This window comes from Carlito syrichta, unplaced genomic scaffold (genome assembly GCF_000164805.1).
Source record: "Carlito syrichta isolate Samal-C Ts95f unplaced genomic scaffold, Tarsius_syrichta-2.0.1 Scaffold279245, whole genome shotgun sequence".
Taxonomy (NCBI): domain Eukaryota; kingdom Metazoa; phylum Chordata; class Mammalia; order Primates; family Tarsiidae; genus Carlito; species Carlito syrichta.
Window position 1 is genome coordinate 62656 of NW_007223341.1, and position 11269 is coordinate 73924.

An 11269-nucleotide genomic window follows, 5' to 3' on the forward strand; every position below is an offset into this window, starting at 1 on the left:
AAGTTAGGTGGGATTAGATGATCTTAACTGGTCTCTGGCAAGAGCATGTGGGTTGACTAGTTATAAGATTATTTAGCTGACCTCATCTGAGGCAAGTGGAGTGGCTTGGGCCTATTTTACCTAACTCTCATTCTTCTGGGGCTAGTGGGCTAGCCTGGACATGTCTTTGTAGCAATGACAGAGTACAATAAAACAACAGAAATAAAAAAGTCTTCTTGAGGCCAAGACTAAGAATAGGCACAAATAACTTCTGCTACTTACTACTAGCCAAAGCAAGTCATAAGAATGCTCAGATTTAAGGGATGAGAAAATAATGATAGAAACAATACAGTTATAGGTCAAAATGTAGGAATAAAGATTTGGTCCCCTAAATATAATTCATAAAACATTCATGTAACAAACTATATATTTTTGAGGTGTTTGAATAGTTCTTACATATTTATAAAAGATTAAGAAGTCAAAAGAAAATAAGTGCAAAGAATATAAAAAAATTAACAAAATATTTATAAGCATAACAATCTCATTTATAATTAAAATATTGCATATTAAGACAATGGGACTTTTTTTTTTTTTAGTTGGAGTCTCACTCTGTCACCCAGACTGGAGTGCAGTTGGCCTGCTCCAGCCACCGCAGCCTCGACCTCCTGGGCTTCGGCAATCCTTTCAAGCCTCAGCCTTCCAAGCCTCAGCCTTCCAAGTAGCTGAACTACAGGTGCGCGCTATCACACCTGGCTAATTTTTTTTTTATTTATTGTAGAGATGAAGTCTCGCCAAGTTGCCCAGGCGGGTCTTGAACCCATGGGCTCAGGCAATCCACTCACCTCAGCCTCCCAAAGCTTGGGATTACAGGCTGACCCACCGAGCCCGGCTAGAGACCCTTTTAAATTAAATCTATGAAACTGACAAAGTTTACAAAGGTGATAGTAGATTATGTTAACCAAGGTGTGAAGGTAAGGAAACATTCCTACTCCTTCTTTATAGAAATCTAATAATTGAGATGTCATCAAAAGTTAATTTAGTTATATCTATCATAACTTGAAATGCATGTGTTTGTTGTTTTTTTTTTTTTCTGAGTTAGAATCTCACTCTTTGCTGCCCAGGTTGGAGTGCAGTGGCACGCTCACAGCCACAGAAGCCTCAATCTGCTGGGCTCAGGTGATCCTTCCACCTCAGCCTTCCAAGTAACTGAACTACAGATGCACGCCACCATGCCCGGCTAGAAATGTATGTATTTTTAAAAACAATAGTTTTACATCTAGGAATTAATTCCAGGGCATATATGCAAGTCCTCCATGAATAGGTAAATGGAGAAAAATGTTAATTGTTCGTAATACTAAAATACTCTAAACAGTTCAAATGTTCATCCACATGGTATGCTTACACAAATTATGATGCATTCATTTTGTGGGATATCCTGCAAATTTTGAAAGAGTGAAGTAAATCTTTATATAGGTGCTTTGTGTTTTAAAAATAATTTCAATTTGACTAGCACAGGAAAAAAAAAAAAAAAGACATGCTGCAGCATCCAGAAGGTACAGAAAAAGATGTTACTTAAATGGTATTTTGTTCCCTCTTTGCTTTGCTAAATGATATGCTATGCACATTTTACTTTTTATCGTCATTTTGAATTATATATGGTAAAATAAATAAATACTACAAATGCTTATTTAAATAATTAAAAAATGCTTTCATTTTTAAAAGTACATCTCCTTAATACAAATCTACAAATTAGACCCTTTAAACATATTTCTTTAACCGTCAATTGACAAATTTGGAGTGTTTGTTCTGTATCAGGAAACGTTCTGGGTGCTACAGCTACAGCATACAGTATAAGGGGCTAATATTCTAGAAAATGGGGATACAATAAAAACCAAATAAGCAAATGGATGAGTAATATAATTTCATATAGTGATAAATGCATTCAAACACTTAAGAAACCACCAGTTTTCTCTCTGTTCTGAGGAGTTCCATTCTGTATTGACTAAGATTTTTGAGACAAATCTCCGCTTCCCAGCTATTTGAATATTCTTCTCTTGCTCACTGAATTTCTGCTTTGTAAAAAGACATCGTGCTAGATGCTGGGAATATAATAGTAAATTAAAATATCTCTTACCTCATGGTATGTATACCTTTGATGTACTCGGCCATTTTTTTCTGTTGTATTTATGTTCTTCAAAAGAATAATTTGACCAGGCCAGTGGTTCTCAAATTAGAGGAATAGGAGTGTTTAAGCATTATTTAGAATTTTTATCATGGTACACATGCCAGCCTGATACCCCCTTATTTCGCTGTACTGGACCCATGCCATTCTTTTGGGTCTTTCTCTATGAAATGAAATGTGTGAATGTCACACGGGTTTAAAGTAGGTTCTAGGTGACTGTGATATTCTCTCTCAGTTGCAAACAAATTAGTTTGACCATCAATATGATCAATTCTAGCTATAGAACATTGTTTTAGCTCATTTAGCAGTCAGTGCAAAAACAAAATAAAATAAAAGGAAGTACAAAATTTGTCTTTGTGCCTTTTTGGATAACAAATAATTATATGAAAATACTAGTTAGTTAGGATAACTCCTCCAATAATTCTCTGGCACAATTCTTTATGTTCAGAAATGATACTGTGAACTACTTGAAGCAAATATGATTTCAAAGTCAGTTAGCAAAGGGAACATAAATATCTTCCCACACATAAAACTCAATGCCAAACAACTTCCCAAGTCAGAAGAGTCAATGAGAAAATGAATCAGTTTAATCATTTGTGTCATGAAGATAAAAGTGGTTGATTAATTGGTTCACTGTTTTAAGCATACTTTTGGCTACACATGAGATCAGCTTTGGAGTTTTACTTTTCCAAAACCAGTTTAAAGAGAAAGAGAGGCTATTTCACAGAGTATCTCCAGTCTATCTGCAAAATTAAGTAACTACCGTGTATACAAAATTGAATTCAGAATTTCATCCCCTTTTCTTTGCCCATCCTGGATGCTACTAGGGGGCTGCAGCATCATGGACACTGTGTTGCAGGGCATTTGTTGAAGACAGGAGACTACCTGAAAGAGTCCTGAGACCCCAACAACTATAGCCACCTCTAAATCCAGAGCATCCATCACTAAACTTTTATTGAAGAAATAAATACATTTCTATTTGTTAAATTAGTGTTCTTTAGGTTTCTTTCTTGTGTTTAGTCACCAAATCCTCACCTATAGATGTGATCATATGTCTACATAAAGGGACCAAGACTGACAATTTTCAGGGTGTAAATATAGTAAAAATTCTTACAGAAACATATCCAATGAAGGCATCCAAATTTATAGTTAAATCTTCAAAAACCCACATATACAGCAATGATTAAAACAATAAAAAGTATTTGTATGTGGAGATGAGGCTAAAGAGATAAACTTCATGAAATAGAAAGTACTAAAAATCTTTATTAAATGTAATGAAAGAAAAAATAATAATTCTAATATTAAAATTTATAAGAAATATTACTGAGCTCCGTGACTCAGCCTGTAATCCCGCGCCTTTGGGAGGCTGAGGTGAATGGATTGCCTGAGCCCGTGGGTTCAAGACCTGCCTGGGCAGCGAGACCTCATCTCTGCAATAAATCAAAAAATCAACCGGGCGTGGAAGCGCATGCCTGTAATTCCGGCTACTCGGAAGGCTGAGGCGGAAGGATTGCCGGAGCCCAGCAGGCGAGGCTGCGATGGCTGGGAGCGGCCACTGCACTCCAATCTGAGTGATCGAGTGAGACTCCAACTCAAAAGATTAAAAAAAAATAAGAAATATTTGCAGTTGAGTATTAAAGCATTTAAATATTCATATAACTAAAATGCAACAACACAGAATTGTTAAAATATGTTGGTAACATTTGATTTGTGAATGATTTTGGTGTTGGATTAGGAAAGAAATGATTCCAACTAATATTATTTGTCATCCTTAGGTAACTATGAATGGGATACCTTTACAGTAGAATGGTCCTCGTTGTCCATCAGGAAGTTTAACAAGTTGCGACTAATTTCCTGGAATAGAAAAGCATACAGAGTAAATAACAACAACAACAAAACATAGAGAAGTGGGATGAAATCCTCAGAGATGTGAAGTTCTTAGTTAGAAGATGTAGATTATTTTGATGCAGAGGACTTCTGCCTAAGTATTTTCAAGAAGATGATAAAGCACAAAGCATGTGGCCTAGAGTCCTTGACAGGAATGAGACCATTTGATTAATGGGTTGTGATACACAGTTGATTGATTTTAGAGCACATTTAGTGGTTTTCACAAATGATCCATCTTAATTTTAGATATATTATCAATATATTCAGCAAATGTCATTGGTGATGTTCATCGTAACAATGACATATTTTTCTATGAAAATTTTAACTTTGCCCATAATCCATCATTTATGTTTCATTCAGACCCATTTTATGTTGCTTCCCATATTGATCTTGATGAAAGTACAGAGAAAAAGCTCTTTTACTACTATCCTGTGTTTGCTAATATTAAATCTAAATACTGATATATAATAACAGTGTATCACTGAATTCATAATATATAATGTTAGATTAGTTATAAATTATATTTTCTATCTTATTAGTTATTAATTATATTTGCTTTTTTTCCCCTCTGGAATACTCTGGTTCCACTTAGAATTTTGATTTCCCACACAAAACCTAGAACCAGGTTAAGGCCTCCCTCAAAAATAGATTTTTAAAAATAAAATTTCCACTAAATTTAGGGTCAATTTTTGAAGGAGTAATATATTTGCAATTTTTAGTCCTCTAATGTGAAAGTAGTATGCATAAATATATTGATTTAGATGCTTCTTAATGGTTTCTTTTTTATTTAATTTAATTTTAAAGACGTGGGCAACTCCCTCAGGTCCCCTCTTGCTCTAGTAGCTTTTCCGCCCTCTTAATAAATCCTGCTCCCCCCCCCAAAAAAAGATGTAGGGTACAATTCAGAATTAGGGATACAAATAGTCAACATACAGGTAAAGTTTGACCCCTATCTTTGGTCGCCACTTTGCATGGTTTGAAATCAAGTACCCTTATTCATGTTATGTGCCCCCGACCCCCGGCAGTTTCTGGCTACCACCAATTCCTTTCTTATAGTATTAGGATAAATGTTCAGGGTCTACTTATGAGTGAGAACATATGGTACTCAGTTCTTTGTTTCTGTTATAAATCATTGAATATTATGGACTCTAAATCCATCCAAATTGTTGCAAAGTCCATAATTTTGTTCTTTATGACTGCATAATATTTCATCATGTATATACACCACATTTATTTTATCTAGTCCAGTTTTGATGGGGAGCATGGTTGAGTCCATGTTTTTGCTATTGTAAATAGTGCTGCAATGAACATGCATGTGCAGGTATCTTTTTTGTAGAGTGATTTAAGTTCCTCTGAGAATATTTCCAGAAAGGGGATTGCTGGATCATATGGAAGGTCAATTTCTAGTTCTTTCAGGAATCGCCATACTGTTTTCTGTAGAGGTTGAATTAGTTTGCACTCCCAGTTGCAGTGTAGAAGCATTCCCTTCTACATCCTCGCCATCTGTTGTTTTTTGTTTTATTAATGATGGCCATTCTTACTGGGGTTAAGTGGTATCTCAATGTGGTTTTCATTGGTATTTATCTGATGATTAGTGAGGCTGAGCACTTTTTCATGTCTCTTGGCTGTCTGTAGATCTTCTTTTGAGAAGTGTTTATTCATGTCTTTTGCCCACTTTTTGATGGGGCTGTTTTTTTTTTTTCCTTTTGGCATGTTTGACTTCCTGGATGTTAGGCCTTTGTCAGATTAACAGTTGGAAAATATTTTTTTCCCATTGTGTGGGCTGTCTCCCGCTCTCTTGATGGTCCCTTTTGCTTTGCAGATCTTTTCAGTTTGATGAGGTCCCACTTGTCTATCTTATCTCTTATGGCATGAACATGTGGGGTTTTGATCAGGAATTGGTTGCCTATTCCAATTTCCATAAAGATGCCTCCTGCATTTTCTAAGATTCTTATAGTTTGGGGTTTTACATCTAGGTCTTTCATCCATTTGGAGTTGATTTTTGTGTATGATGATAGGTAGGGGTCCTGTTCATTTTACTGCAGATTGTCAGTCAGTTTTCCTAGCACTATTTACTGAATAAATTCTTCTCTCCCCAGTGGTTGTTGTTGGAGGCTTTGTAGAGGATGAATTGGTTGAGAAATTGAGGTTTTGCTTCCAGAATCTCTATCCTGTTCCATTGGTCTGTATGGCCTCTTCTCGTACCAATACTATGTTGTTTTGATTATTGTAAACTTGTAATAAAATTTAAAGTCTGGAAGTGTGAAACCTCCTGCTTTTTTTTCTTTCCAAAGGAATGTTTTGACTATTATGTTCATGGTCGTTTATGTTTCCATATGAATTTCTGTATTATTGTTTCCAAGTCTGAGAAGAATGATGTTGGTAACTTAATGGACATAGCGTTAAATCTGTAGGTTGTCTTTGGTAGGATGGACACCTTAACAATGTTGATTCTTCCAATCCAAGAGCATGGGATATTTTTTTCATTTGTGTGTGCCATCTTTGATTTCTTTGAGCAGTGTTTTGTAGTTTTCTTTGTACTGATTTCTCACTTCTCTGGTTAGGAACATGCTGAGGTATTTTTTGCTGTTGTTGTTGGCTATTGTGAAAGGGAGTGTGTTTTTTATTTGGTTCTCTGCCTGTTTGTTGTTGGAGTATAAGAATGCAACTGTCTTTTGCACATTTATTTTGTACCCTGAGACTTTACCAAAGTTCTTTATGAGTGCAAGGAGGTTCACAGATACTTGTGGATTTTCAAGGTATAGGATCATATTGTTAGCAAAGAGGGATAATTTGACTTCTTTTTTTCCTATTTGGATATCCCTGATTCCTTCTCTTGTCTGGTTGCTCTAGATAGGACTTCCAAAACTATGTTGAACAGGAGGGGTGAGAGTGGACAGCCTTGTCTTGTTTGGGTTTCATGGAAAATGCTTCCAATTTCTGTCCATTTAACAATATTTTAGGCTATTAACTTGTTCTCTTTCTATTTTCTTGGTTGTGTTCATAAATATATAAATTCCTCACTTAGTACTGATTTCAAGGCATCCCAGAAGTTTTGGTAAGATGTTTCTTCATTTTTGTTTGTTTCCAGGAATCTTTTAATTTCTGTTTTGATTTCTGTGTTGGTCCAGGAGTTGTTGTTCAGCATCATACTGTCTAGTGTCCATGTCTTTGTGGGTTTGGGGGAATTTATTGGTACTGATATTTATTTTTATTCCACTGTGATCTGCGAAGGTGCATGACATTATTTCAATCTTGTGAAGTTTATTTATGCTTGATTTATGGCTGAGGATGTGGTCGATCTTGGAGTCCTTTTCATGTGGTGATAAGTAGAATTTATATTTTGTGGTTGTTAGGTGGAGTGTAATCTAGGTATCTACTAAGTTCATTTGGTCAAGTGTCAAGTTGAAGTTCTTGATCTCTGTTGATTTTTTCCCTTGATGATCTATCTTGGGTTGTTAGTAATGCATTTAGATCCACTGCTATCATAGTGTCAGTCACTATCTTCTTTTAGTTTACTTAGTAGCTACTTTATAAAAGCTGATGCTCCTATGGGATGCTATGAAATCAATACTAAGAGGGAAATTTATTGCTCTATGCACTCACATCAAGAAAATAGAAAGATCAAAAGTTAACAACCTTAAAAGCACCTAAGGAGCTGAAAAGACAAGACCACCAAAACCCTAACTTCAGCAGAAGAATCCAGATCACCAAAGTAAAAACTCAAGTATGGAATATAGAAGGCAAAAATATCATAGAAAAAAAAAAACCAGTGAAACAAAAAGCTGGTTCTACGAAAGGATAAGCAAGAATGACAGATCCCTAGACAGACTGAAGAAGAAAAAGAGAGAAAAAGCCCAAATAACCACAACCAGAAATGCAAAAGATCAAGTCACAACTGACCCCAAAGAAATACAAAAGATTATCAGAGATTACTATGTACACCTGAATGGAAAGAAATTCGAAAACCTAAATGAAGTGGAGGGCTTTCTGACATCACACAACCTCCTAAAGTTGAAACAAAAAGAAATTTGGACCCTAAATAGAACAATAACAACCCAGGAAATTGAATCCATCATAAGAAAACTACCTACAGAGAAAATCCCTGAACCAGATGGTTTTCCAGTGGAATTCTGCAAAACATACAAGAAGTAGCTAATACCAATCCTACTGAAAGTACTTCAGGCAATCAAGAAAGACAGAACATTTCCAAATTATTTTATAAAAGTAACATCACACTGATGCCCAAGCCAGGTAAAGATTCAACAAAGAAAGAGAACTACAGGCCAATATTCCTGATTAACATATACATAAAAATTCTCAAGAAGAGTCAGAAATCAGTCACCATGACCAAGTAGGCTTCATCCCTAGGATGCAGGTCAGGTTTAACATCTGCAAGACCATAAATGTAATTCAATATGTCAACAGATGTAAAAAAAAAAACAACAAGAACCACATGATTATATTATTAGATGCAGAAAAAACTTTTGACAAAATCCAGTATTGCTTCTTTATTAAAGCACTTGAACACTTAGGCATACATACCTCAAAATAGTAAGAGCCATTTACTATAAACCCACCACCAACATATTGCTAAATGGACAGAAATTGGAAGCATTTTCCCTGAAACCTGAAATAAGACAAGGCTGTCCACTCTCACACCACCTGTTCAACATTATGCTGGAAGTACTAGCTAGATTAATTAGACAAGGGAGGGAAATCAGGGGTATCCAAATAGGAAAAGAGGTTATCTCTCTTTACTGACCATATAACCCTCTACCTTGAAAACCCAATAGAAATTGTTAAAAACCTCCTTGCACTGATAAAACACTTTGGTAAAGTCTCAGGGGACAAAATTATCATGCAAAAGACAGTCACATTTTTATACACCAACAACAAACAGGCAGAGGACCAAATTAACAAGCACAATTCCATTCACAATAGCCATAGCAAAAAAAGTGAAATACCTTGACATCTTTCTAATCAAGGAAGTGCAAGACCTTTAAAGCGAAAACTGCAAAAACACTGCTCAAAGAAATCAAGGAAGACACAAACAAATGGAAAATTATATCATGCTCATGGATTGGAAGAATAAACGTTTTTAAGATATCCATCCTACCCATGGCATTTTGCAGATTCAGTGCAATACCCATTAAATTACCAACATCATTCTTCTCAGACCTGGAAATGACAATACAGAAATTCATATGAAAACACAAATGGCCACAAATAGCTAAAAATATCCTCAGCGAAAGAAATAAAATGAGAGGTATGAACTTCTAAATGTTAAACTTTACTATAAGGCTACAATAAGCAAAACAGTCTAGTATTGGTACAAGAACAGGCATATAAACCAGTGGAACAAGATAGAGATTCCAGAAGCAAAAATCTCAATTTCTCAACCAACTTATCTTCAACAAAGCCTCCAGTAAATGATGCTGGGAAAAGTGGCAGACCATATGTAGAAGATTGAAACAGAACCCCTCTCTATTACCATACACAAAAATCAACTCTAAATGGATCAAAGACCTAAATGTAAAACCTCAAACTATAAGCATCTTAGAAAATGCAGGAGACACCCTTATGGAAATCGGAGTAGGCAACCAATTCCTGATCAAAACCCCACATTTCCATGCCATAAGAGATAAGATAGACATGTGAGACCTCAGCAAACTGAAAAGCTTACGCATAGCAAAAGAAACCACAAAGAGAGTGGGGAGACAGCTCACAGGATGGGAGAAAATATTTGCTAACTGTCAAAGGCCTAACATCCAGAATCTACAAGGCACTCAAACATGCCCAAGTGAAAAAAATCAGAGTCCTATTAAAAAATGGGGAAAAGATATTAATAGACACTTCTCTGAAGAAGACATATGAACATTTAACAGATACATGAAAAAAATACCCAGCTTTACTAATCAATAAAGAAATGCTCAGCCTTACTAATCAATAAAGAAATGCAAATCAAATCACACTGAGATACCACCCAATTCCAGTCAGGATTGCCATCTATTTAATAACTCAAAAAACAACAGATGCTGGAGAGGATGCAGAGCAAAGGGATAGTTTTTGCACTTTTGTTGGGAGTGTAAACTAGCACAACCTCTGTGGAAAACAGTGTCAATTTCTAAAATATCTAAATATCCACCTTCCATATGACCCAGCAATGCCCCTTCAGGGAATATTCCCAGAGGAACTGAAATCATTCTCCCAAAAAGTTGCCTGGGCATGCATGTTTATTGCAGCACTATTCACAGTAACAGAAACATGGAACCAACTGTGCTGCTCATTGAAAATAGACTAGAGAGGCCGGGCTTGGTAGCTCAGCCTGTAATCCCAGTACTTTGGGAGGCAAGGTGAGTGGATTGCCTGAGCCTGTGGGTTCGAGACCCGCCTGGGCAATTTGGTGAGACCTCATCTCTACAATAAATCAAAAAAAATTAGCCGGGTGTCGTAGCATGCGCCTGTAGTTTCAGCTATTTGGAAGGCTGAGGCAGAAGGATCGCCGGAGCCCAGCAGGTCAAGGCTGCGGTGGCTGGAAGCAGCCATTGCACTCCAGTCTGGGTGACAGAGTGAGACTCCAACTCAAAAGAAAACAAAAGAAAAGAAAACAAAAGAAAAGAAAACAAAAGAGACTAGAGAAAAAAATGTGAATATACACAACAGAATATTATGCAGTTATAAAGAATGGCAAAAATATGGACTTCACAGCAACTTGAATGGATTTAGAGTCCACATACTCAGTGATCTATCACAGAAACAAAGTGAGTACCACATATTCTCACTCATAACTGAACCCTGAACATTTATCATAATACTATATGAAAGAGATTGGCAATAGTGTATCACTGCTGAGTGAGGCACACACAACATTAGTAAGGGTACATGATTCCAAACCTGGCACAGTGAGGACCAATGGGAGACCCAAACTTTCACCTGTATGATGACCCCTTATCTACCTAACCCTGAAGTGTAACCCACGTATTTAAAGCAAAAATAATTAAAAAAATAAAGAGATGGTCATCATGATTTTTTGTGTTAATATAATCCCTTATATGAATATATTTTTTAATGTATGTCAAATTGAATTCCTAGTATGGAGTCAGTTGGTTATATTGTATTATACATTTAAAAATATTTATAAATTTGGTTTTCTAATTTTTTGCATATGGGTTCATAAGTAAAATCATTTTCTATTTTCCTTTTTAGTATTGTCCTTCA